General features: G+C 40.6%; 1 pseudogene; it reads right to left on the minus strand.

The window, feature by feature from the left end:
- Nucleotides 1-3,291: 3,291 nt before the first annotated feature.
- Nucleotides 3,292-6,077, minus strand: LOC119318941 (annotated as a pseudogene).
- Between the last annotated feature and the right edge of the window lie 6,161 nt (nucleotides 6,078-12,238).

The raw sequence follows: 12,238 nt of genomic DNA on the forward strand, positions 1-12,238 counted from the left end.
GCAAGATGGCAACAACATAGTACGATTGTTTCATGTGCAGTAGCAGCCAAAATTAGTTAGCTTATAAATTGTTTGAAGGGAACCAAGCATTTCAGAGTAGATTATCCCACATCTCATTCTCCTAGAAAATGAGCCCAAGCGGCCATAAACAAAAATACAATTGTTTTGATACAACAACGGTAAGAGAAATGAGTAACCGTCAAAGAAACAAAACAAAATTGGTTTTTTAACCATGGAGGAGAGTTATGTAAACTTTATAGAAGAAGGCCAACGTCAAGGAACAACATGTTAACATACTCATCCTGCTCTTGGTTCTGGTCATCGGTCCAGGTAATCAACTCCTGACCAACACCTTGAGCAACTACCATGAAAACATGCCCCTTCTTATTTACCCTTTCATACAGGAACTCAAAGAGGCCTCCCTTATATTACAACGTGGAAATCAATCTCAGGATTTAAGCAGCAGTCAACATCTCGGCTGGTCAGAGTGGCATGAAGAGTAATGTGGCCCGTGCTCCTGCTCATAAGTATGACAAGACTGATGCCATTCACAGCTCTCACAGCCCCCACATGTGTCGCGTTGACTGCCTACTGAGCAATTTATAAAGAGCCTACGCACTGCACTCAACAACACAATTCAACATATGAAACTAAGCTACAAAAAAGCGTCTGCTTGTCTATATACATCCATATGTAGTTCTTATTGAAATCTCTAAAAAGATTTATATTTATGAACGGAGGGAGTACATACTAAGATAAAAACACCAATGCTTTTCTGGACTTTATTTATTATGACAGTGACATTCCAGAATAAAATACAAACAAAGAGAATCATTGTACCTTGATGCCGTTAAATACAATGTCAAGCTCACATACATTCTTGGAGCACCTAATCAATGTTTCAACAAAAACTGCGACAAGAAGATTAGTTTATCTCCTCAAAGAGGTTGTCATAGAATAATCTTCGTGACAAACAGAGGAGAAAGAAGATGAACAATTCAATAAGTGTTAGATGTGAAAAGGAATGCATGCTAGCATTGTGGTAGTGCAGTGACATTTTTTAGAGCAGATAGTAATGCAGTTACATGCAAGAGTGTTTAGCAACAATCATAATTTGCACTGGAATACAGAATACAAACAAGTAGTGTATGGATATTGAGCTGAAAGAACCAGTCATGGGATATACAGGCACTGGCGTCACTACTGGTCCAAAGATTGCATCAGCCTCAATGAAATTGCTCACACCCTTCGGCCTTGCAGACAACACTACAAGAAGAGGCTCCGTAACTCAACCACATCATCTATAAAAAGTGTGAAAAGAAAAGGAAAGTGAATTGTGTGTACGCATACACTGGAAGACGCTGCGCACCAGTTCCTAATGCTTCTCTCGGTCTTGCAGCCATCGGTTAATCTGTGAGCAGGAGAACAAAGAAAAACAAAGTGCAGAGCTTAATCACTAAGGCATTTCATCAAGCACATAAATATATAAAAATGAAGTGGTTCTGGATTTGGGTTGGGAAATTGGCTGAGCAATTATGACCAGGCTGCAGGAATAAGTCCTTGCCAACATGTAAATTATCAAGTCAATAGTAAATGGTCTAGAGTTAATGCTGACCAGTTCTGCATAGCAAATACTTTCGTAAATAACCCGCCCTGTTTAAACAAATAAATTAGTAATCTGTTATTAATCCAGGACAAAGTGAAATAACCTGAGGGGCTATGTACATCTTCCACAGTCCATCTTCCACAGATGGTGTAATTAACTTCCCTGCAGTCTTGGATACATTCTAAAATCTGCAGAAACATATATCCAAAGTCATGCTGGTTCTCATGGTATGCGGAACAATCAAGCTAAAGGCCTATGTGATGAATCTTTCTATAAGCAAGTGAACGAAATGTTGCAGAAAGAAAAGGAGGAAATGAACCGCTACACACAAACACATACTCAACATCAGCTCAACTGTACCATGAAATGGCAACCATTCCTTAATTCATCCTAGCTAAAACAAGCATGAGTTTGAACTAATAAAGATGCAGTCGAGCGACACAACAACGAAGGAGAAAAAAAAGAAGAGAATAACAAGGTGGAGCAAGTAAGAAGGTTCGCTGCGCCTCAACTGTTGATGACTAATTCATTCTTGTCAGATAATCTCCTTGAGACAAAGCATGCATCCATTCTCTCTTCAGCCCACAATCCTAGAAAGTGGGTTCCCTTTTAATCCATTTTATGTTTTTTGGTTATGTTTTCTCATCATTATTATGATCCACTTGGAGGATCCCAGTAACTACAACAATCACCTTTAGCTATTTTAAGCATCACTGTTGATTTTTAACCCAACACCACTAATACAGCAAAGGTAGATCAGATTACCAGAAAGATCTATACGAGCAACAAGATCATTTCTAGATTTCAGAATTATTACTCCCATACTACCATTCAATTAAAGTTAACCTATAGCCTGTGACTCGAGTCAGATTGTGAAACTCTCTGAAATCTCTTCAATCGTTATGACTATCCATATGGTGATGCAAAGAACATAAATTTGCAGCCAAACAGTACAAATCATTAGAACTCTTCCCTCGAAAAAATCATTAGAACTCTTGTAGTAGAAGAAAACAGGGGAAACACAGCTGAACTCTACAGTGTAGTTCATCATGTGCTGCAAGATGGAGAACACGACTAAAGAGGCCAGGCTCCGTGAGCATGATATGGGCGCGGACCTGCCAGTGTCCGTCGCATCCGACACCACGATGCCGCAGGTGTCCAACAAAATACGAAGGAAAAAGTGAACACTAATGATCACAAGAAGTGCATAGCAAATCCATAGTTTTGATATATAACTATATAAGACAAGATTATTTTTTGCATGAAACTGTATCTTATTGCATAGCAAAAAATTTCTATTATTGATTATGAAGGAATATATTTAGCCTAACATCTTAATACTTCAAGGTTTTAACAAAATAAGAACATACAGTTTAGGAGTGAATGGACTACATGAGTATGAGAAACCATTGATAGCCATTACTGCATACTGATAAACTTCATGATCTAGTACGCACCACATGATCGCCAATAGCTCCTTGGCTTCTCTTATTGGATTGACAACATCTTAATTTTGAGCTGCAACATCACATACAAGGCAAGCTGTGTCTCAATGCTTCCTGAGATTATACCTGCAACGAACAGTCCCGTACTTGCAATCCAATGAAAGTGCTGAAATAAGTTGTCTGACTTTAATAAACAGCAAGATACATCTACCTCTTGTGTGTCTTCGGAGGTTCCTTGGTTTATTTTTCCATGGTAGGATTAGCACGAATGGTAGCATGAACCTTCTTGTACAGTGCTTCCATGTCATCAGCCGCAATCCCCTTCTTGATGTACTCACTAAAGTGAAATTGGTACGCCTCAGGTTCGTCATCAGCTATTGACTGAAATAAGGGTAGGGCAGAAGTTAAAACAAGATTCAGTAACCTGCTTCAGAAATAAGAACAAAGTACACTGTTTTAGGATACTTTTATATGGATGAATCGGGCTCAGAAAGAATTCATGTATACAACAACGATAGCCCAGGGGAACGAAGAAATGGCATTATAATAATACCACAAGGACAATGGATCCAACTCACCTTCATGTAGTCTGCAACATGATCTTCATAAATGTAGTTGCGGTGAATCTCAGTGTCCAGCTACTTCTCATTCTTCTTGAAGCCAGCAAATCTCTTGTCACTGTGCGGAATATCAAGACCACCATCCAAAGTCCCCCTGCAGCAGCACACAGACTGAAGCAGGTCTCAAACTGATAAATTGTATGTTTCCCTTAATAGTTTAGAACCCTCCTAAATAGAATAAAAGAAACATACCAACACCATGCAATAAACTGAGATTAGGCATACTCCATCAGTGAGCCTCCTGCAAAGCAATTGATCAAACAACATTGTAGTAAGCTAGTATATTTTCCTTGTATTTCGATGTTTACCAACTACACAATTTAAAAATGTTTATTATTTAGATTTCTAACCTATCAAACAAAATCATCAATCGTGCATTCAAGATCTGTAGGTAAACAAAAGAAAGGAAACTTTTCACCACAAATCTCATCTAGCCATTTCAAATCATAGCATCAAAATAAGAGAACAAAGTTTAGCAAAGGGACAAAAAAATTATAAAGCAATACAATAGCAGCTCACCATGGCAATCCTGGAAAGGAAGACTTGTAAGTGTAGAAGAGGTATGTGCTGCGTGGGCGCAAATAGTTCTGCATATTGGACTATGGTTGTGTTGGCATTTGGAATATACATTCCACTTTTAGTGATATGTGTACATGGAAACTTCTCCATAAGCTAAATCCCTGGAATACCTACCAATTTAATATATATGATTGAATGAAGCTGCAGATGAGAGGAGGTGAAGGCAAACCTGAACGGCCTCGGCATCCTTGTTTCTGCCGTGTCGGGAAGGAGAGGGTTGCGGAGGAGAGAATTGACTATTTATTATTAAGTTCGTTTGAATTTGATTATAACTACAAAGTTCATTTTTTTCTTGACAAAACGTTAACCAGGGACTAGAGCGTAAGAGATGATTAGTGCTAGGGGAAAATGAAAAAGATCCCACATGTACACAGGTCGTATACACATCGATCGCTACACACACAACATATACTGATCCATCGTTCCAAGACCAAAAAAAGTGTGGTGCCCAGTGCTAGATGCTACGATTCTATTTTACGTGCAACGTTTTTCATTTTTTTACTTTTGACAATTGACATGCTACGACTATAGTAGGGAAACAAAAGATCGAACTGATCGCTGGCCTCTAGATCAGTTCGTGCTAAGTTCGTGCGAGGCCAACAATGCCGACTGGTAGCAAGCGTACACAGCAGCATCTAGATTTGCCAAGTAATCTAGCAGTTAGCGTATGATAGATATATGAAAACACACACAATAATGATTTCAACAAATGATGAGTATCTCAAAATAACAAGATATATCAGATAAAAGTGTCATCCGGCAGAATGTTGCATGAGGAAAAGACATAATAAGTAGTTTATGCTTGACCATCTACTTATCGAGGTGAGTTCACATCTCATAAAATTATTGAAAAAAATAACTTCAAACGTCACGAACTTGATAGCACAGAACTTGCAAATGACTCCATGGCAAATAACTCTCTCTAGTGACAAACAAATATCACAGATCGAGCTTCCTCCTCTTCAGTGTGAGCTTTTTGGGAGGATTCTTTATTGAATTTGCAGGAGATTTGGATGGAGTTTCCGCAAGGGACATTCCAGTTTGGCTGCTTGTAACTGGCCCAGGAGATAATGCAGTTTGACTAGGAAAAGAAACTATATCATAAGAAAGCAACATAAAAGTATTGTAAATAAGAAAGCAAGCAAGTTATTTACCTCCTTGTCACAGCTCGAGGACTACTTGCAGCTTCCCATGGAGCCTCATTTCTCCTACTTTTCCTAGCACTAAAAAGCGCACACTTATTTCCACAGGGTTGAGAGAACATACATATTTTGCAAAAATTGGATAACTGACTGTACCTTGTGATTACGAGTACTACAAAGTACATGGAGAAATTAGCATACTACAAGTACTAGACGGACTTGTGAGCGGCTAGCGGCATATACTGCCGAGTACGATTGAGTACTTACATGGAGATATTAGAAACAGCGTAGAAGAATTGTGAGCGGCTAGCCGGATGTTCGCCTGAACATTAGGATCTGCTGGGGACCTGACTTGCCGGCGGCCGGCGCACCGGACGATGACTTCGTCGCCTGGGGTTGAGGAGGCGGCGTCGCTGCCTGATGAGTTGCGACGGCTAGGTATAGATGAAGGCATGGAGCGATGTCGATAGTTATGGGCCGATCACCAACCTTGTACTTGTACATGTATACGACGTGTGGGATCTTCTTCTTTTTCCCTAGCACTAATCTTCTCTCACAAACTAGTCCCTAGCCATGTTTTGTCAAGAAAAAATGAACTTTGTAGTTATAATCAAAGTCCGATGAACTTAATAATAAATAGTCAAATTTCTCGTTGCGGAGCGTAGGAGATGCATGGAGTCCCCATTGCGCACCCGTTGAGGCCCCCGCACCACCGCGCGAGCTGCCGTCCACCCACTACACGTGCACCTCGAGGAAGAGGTGGAGCGCAGCCTGCCGTACCTCACGCCCGAGCCCCACCCTCCTCGTAGGTCCTGATCTAGAAGCGGATCGAGCCACCACCAACCTTCTGGTCGCGCCCTACCTTGCCCGGGCAGGCCAACGCCGACTGTTGACCCTCTCATGTCCGTTGTCGCGTCTCCCTCTCATCTTTCCTCTCTCTTTCTCCCTCCTCTACTTCCATCTGTCTTTCCCTCTCATCTTCTCTCTCTCTCTTGGAGATAGAATCCCTCTCCTTCCTTCCCTCTCCCCCTCTCATCTACTATATCTCTTCTGCAGATCGAATCGATCCCCTCCTTCGGTCGACGATGTCCAAGTTGAGCTCTTCCTCCAGCAGCTTCCTCGCAACCAGGGTGGCGCCCCCATCACCTGCTGGGCCTGGGGTGGACGAAGAGGGCTATGCCTCAGAGAGGACAGCGAGAGGGATGACGAGGCAGGTGGGCGACGGGTCAAAGCGACACAGGAAAAGGTAACAAACGACCCAAAGAAAAAGAAGCCTCCAGTATGCCTCACGACGCGACGCAGCATGGCGATGGCGTCCCTCCTCGCTCCATACTCGGCACGAGCCAATCCAGACGCGGGAGGCCACGCGCACACAAAAAAGTAAGAGGCAGGACAATGACGCACGGGACCAAGGAGAAGACAGCCCCACCTGCAGCGTCACTGACAAGCAAACCACAGGGGCGAGCGGGAACCGCATAACGCGTAAATCGCGCATAGCGCCCACGACGCACGCACGCGGCGCGGCGGGAGAGGCCGCCCGTGCCCGAAAAAGGCTCACCCAGCCAATCGGCTGAGAGACCGAGCCCACAGGTCATGGTCTGCTGAGAACACACTGCACGGTCAAAACGAGAACCAACGAAGATCCAACGTCCACCAACGCGAAAATAAACAGTTTAACCAACATCCAACGGTCCAAATCGAAGCAAATCGAGGGACAACTAAGGAGACGAGTTGGCCAGCCTCATTATATGTTAAAATAGGGCGGCCCCTCACAGCCTTCCTGTCAAAGAAAGGAAGAAGAAAAAAACAAGTGAAACTCGCGGCGAAGTATGGGTAACAATTGAGTGGTACTAATGCCTACTCGGCCTAGCCCATCCGCACAATTTAGCAGTATTTCATCCATTAATGTGTGAAGTAGGAGAAGACTAACGAAGGGAGCTTCTATTTGTCGCATTCTGCGGCAAATAGACGCCTCTTCGCACAGAGCGCAGCTGATTGGGCCGTCCCATTGGGGTCAAACACTTAGGGTATGATAGGGCGCAAAAATCATGAAAAAAAGTAGTGTGCGAGCCAGGATTCGATCCGAACAACGTTTGTTGAGGTCGGAACATCGTTAGCCGTCGAACTGGCTCAGTGGTCGTGACATATGGGCAGCGCGAAATATAACTTCCCTACTACTTAAAAAGAATGTAAGGTTCTCATTTCACATTTCTTGCCACCATCCCTTGGTCCAAACTTCCATGTATATGATAATCAATCATCTTAATTTATATACCTTCTGAACCAATTCCACTTTAACTTACCTACCAAACTTCTAATCAAAATATAGGGTAATTCATTGTCGCATTATTATCGACGGGTAAATTACAAGCTAACGTACTACAATATTTATATCCCGTTGCAACGCACGAACATTGTTCTAGTAGAACAAAAGACATGCAACGTAACTCAACACTACTCAAGGATTTTAAGAAGCACACACAATTTATCAAATTCCAATTTCTTTTGAAATTGCAATTTTTTTTGAAAACACGAACGATCCTAGGAATTATGAACAATCTTTAAAAAATGTGAACAGAAAACTGAAATTCTTATTTTTCTTTTAAAATGAATAACTTTTGAAAACACAAACAAAATTTTTGCCTCCAGTTTTTTTGAAACACGAACAAATTTATAAGTTCCGAACAATTTTTAGAAACATGAACAAATTTGAAACCCTAAATTTGTTTCAAAACATGAGCAAACATTAAAATTCTGAACATTTTTTGAAAATGAGAACAATTTCTTGAAACATGAACAAAATTATGAAACTCCAAACATTTTTGGACATGATTTCCTTTCAAAATTTGGAATATTTTCAAACATTCTGAAGAATTTGTTAAAATATGAACAAAATTGCAAAATTTTAAATATTTTTTAGAACGTGAACAAAATTCAAAAACTCCAAACTTTTTTTGAAAACCTGAATAAAATTTAAAATTCCTAACTTTTTTTGAAATTCAGAACAATTCATAGAAAATGTGAACAAAATTTGGAATTTCTCAACACCTTTTTGAATTGTAACAAAAATGTGGGAAATATGAACTTTTAAAAATGCGTACATTATTTTAATACTATGGGCCAGCCATATACCCTTGGAAATAATTTCCCTCGAAGTACTTACTTTTTATTTCCTTTTATTGCATTCTCCAGTTCGTGGGTTTCTTTCTCGATGGTTTTATTCAGTTTTCTTTTTCTTTTTTTTCCTTTTTTTCTTAAATGCGTGGATGCTTCTAGAATTTATGATTTTTTTCTTGAACTTCAATGAAACATAGTTTGCTAAATCCATGACTTTTTTTCAAATTCAAGAACATTTTTCAAAGTAATGAACTTTTATTCAAATTCTTGAACATTTTTTTCAAAATCCATCAGATTATGTTCAAATTCGTGAACAATTTTCAAAATCAGTGGGCTTTTTTAAAATAATTGTTGGACATTTCCAATTTTGTGAACTTTTTTGGAAATCAATTTTTTTCCCAATCCATGAACCTTTTTTGCATAATTGATGAAGTTTTTCTGATTTTGATGAACTCTTTTTAAAAAAAATTTATGAACTTTATTTAAATTGATGTCATTTTTTGAAAATCCATGACTTTTTTGAATTCGTGTTTTCCTGAATTAATTTTATTTTTTGCCTTTCTAACAAAATGCGATCTAGCGAACCAGGGAAAACCTTCGCAATCTAGTTGAACCTTCAAGGGAAAACCTTTCATATCTGCACAGAAAAGGTTTCCGGTTGTTTCATCAAGAGAGCAAGTCAAGCTGCCAAGTCACCAATTCACCCCCTTTCGTTAATTGGCGCTGAAGGCACTCTTACCATGGCTGACCCATACCCTTTCATTTTATGTAAACTCCAAAAACGGTGCAAAAAACTTGATTCAAACTCACAACGTCACCTTCAATGGGCAAGTGCACTAACCTCTCGGCTATCAAACCGGTTTTGAAATAATTGATGTTTATTTCCTTTTATTACTTTCTCCACTTCATGGGTTTATCCAGTTTTCTTTTTCCTTTTTTCTTGCTTTTTTCCTTTTCCTTAAATGCGTGGATTCTTTTAGAATTTATGAACCTTTTCTTCAAAATCATTGAAACTTTCTTCCAAAATCCATGAACTTTCATTCAAATTCATGACATTTTTTTCAAAACCGATGAACTTATATTCAAATTCGTGCAAATTTGTTTCCAAAATCCATGAGCTTTTATTGAAATTCATGAACTATTTTCAAAATTGATGAATTTTACCAATTTTAAATTTTTTATAAAATTGATGAACTTTTTCAAAATCCTTGAACTTTTTTTTGAATAGATGATTTTTTTCCTAATTCAATGAACTTTTTAATGTTAATGAGCTATTTTTCAAAATTGATGATTTTTTTCTATTTTGATGAACTTTTTCTCGAATTCGATGAACCTTTTTAAAAATTCAATGAATTTTTTTTCAAATCGGTGAACTTTTAAAAAAATCCATGAATTTTTTGATTTCACATTTTTTCCTTTTTCTCATTTTTTGGCCAAATTTTGGTCTAGCGAATGAGGAAAAAAATGTGAAATGTAAATGGGTTGGCCCACCAGTGTTGACGCGTGGGTGCTAGGTAGCTTCCCTAGCGCGTGAAGCGCTGCATAGGAGCTCGCTGCCTCGGGTATCGATACATTTTTTAAAATACACACTGAACAAAGTTCTAATATACAATGGACGTTTTTTCATATATAATGAACTTTTTTTTAATGTAGAGTGCACCTTTTGCTAATATACAATGAATTTTTCTCTAATATATATTGGACATTTTCTGAAGTGGTTTTTGCGAATTTGCAAAAGCATTGAGAAAGCACAATGTTTATTCATGTTTTGGGGTGTCTATCTTGACATATGGATCTCATCTTAGCGTAGACAAAGCTTCATATCTGATTAAGTTTCAAAGTGGTGTGGTTTGGGGAAGACCATAACCAGGGAAATATTTAGGAAAATGACACCGAACGTGTTGTGTATACTTATATGGTGGTAAATTCATATGAATCTGCGGACTATGGTGATGGAGGGGATGTACTGGTATGGAGGTGATGAAATGGTTGAAGTGTTGAATAGAGAAGAGATGAGCGATCCATGGAAATGTGACTATCTGGCTGGAAGCTAGCTTTGAATGGCGTTTCTTTTCAGCTGGAAGAGATATCAAACCTTGAAACATCTTAGGGTGTGTTTGGTTCCTGATAGTGGGTGGAACGTAATGGGTCGGTTCTATGAAGGCCCATTCTCATGTTTGGTTCGTCCTAGGTACCAGAACACACTGGTTCTAGGGACCAACATATTCACTGATTATGCAGAACCAGACAGTACCTCAAAAAATGAGTGGACCACGCGGATCAAGCTTTCTCCTCTACTCGCACGACACACTCCATCTCTCGCACCTTCCCCTCTCTTAATCTGAGCTGCGCTAGGCCAAGCCACCTCCCTCCTTCCCCAGCGTCGTCTATCCCTCGCCTCCCCATCGTCTCCCCTCACCTTCCCATCATTTCTCCTTCTCCCATGGTGGCTAGCATCTCCATCCCTCGTACTGCGTCACCTCTCCCTCATCTCTTCCTATCGATCAGAAGAGGAGAAGTTGTGACTAGCGAGTGGCTATGGGGTGGCGGGCCGATGGTTGCCGGCTGCGGCCTGATGTGCTAGGGGAGGCAGTGATATAGCACTACCATATGGTGCACTAGTATATTTCTTTCCTTACTTTCATATATTCTTGATTCTTCTCTGAACATTGCTTCTTTTGTCTTGTACTCCTAGAAATGTATTGGGGCAAGAGAAATGGTTGTAGATATACTAAATATCATATATCTGCCATGCTTGTGTATGTATGTTATCAAAATGAACCAAATTCGTTTTGTTCCATCTCACCAACCAAACACTAAAACGTAACCATTCCATTCTACCTATTATTCCTAACCAAACGTAACAATGAAACCAACCCATTCTAGTGGAATGAAACCATGACATTCCATTCCACTTCATTCCGCAACCAAACACACCCTTAGTTATCAGGCTACGCTTGCTCTACCAGCTTACCTATTGTTTAGCTCTTGGTTGTGCAGTTTGTCAAAGAAAATGACTTTCCAACTGAAGGACAAATTAGTCCTTGTGGCCTTTCTACTTCTAAGGATTTGAAGCACAAAACATCTAAATCGATATGTACGAGAAAATCCAGTACACGCCCACTGCGGCCTAGCTACTCCACCTAGCCCACCGTAGGCCACTCCGGCCAATGCTCAGCCGTCGCACCGCTGACCACTCCGGTCGCGACGCCCCCCCCATATCGTCGTCTGCTACTCCGGCCACGACGACCACCACCCATTACCATCCATGGCTCTTTCCGACCTTTAGTTTGATCAAGGTTTGGCCTTCGATGGCAAGAACTAGAAGAAGTTTGGTGTGCCAGTGAACTTTATTGATGGATGTAATCTCAAGGAATTTTTCCTTGTGGCTGAATTTTCTCGTTTCAAGATCAAGCTCAACGAAGATACAGTGGAGCTTATTCTTCAGTCATATTTTGGCGGGCATGCTTCCCGATTCAAGGTAACATGATGTTAGAATGGGTCGTTCATTTTTGTTGTTGCTTCTGTCAGCGTTCTGGGAATGGGGGTCCCCAGACTTGCCTGCCTGCGGCCTGCGGCGTGGCTCAGGTGGGGGCCCAGCACGGCCCATCTTCATCAGCCCAATCTCAAGACCCTCGCGAGGGGCCAAGCCTCGCGGGGCGGACGATAGGAAGCTTCCTCAGAGGCAGCCTCATCAGGCAGGCTCGCGAGGAGGCAGAGAGATCAAGG

Source organism: Triticum dicoccoides, chromosome 6A, assembly GCF_002162155.2.
Source record: "Triticum dicoccoides isolate Atlit2015 ecotype Zavitan chromosome 6A, WEW_v2.0, whole genome shotgun sequence".
NCBI classification, from domain to species: domain Eukaryota; kingdom Viridiplantae; phylum Streptophyta; class Magnoliopsida; order Poales; family Poaceae; genus Triticum; species Triticum dicoccoides.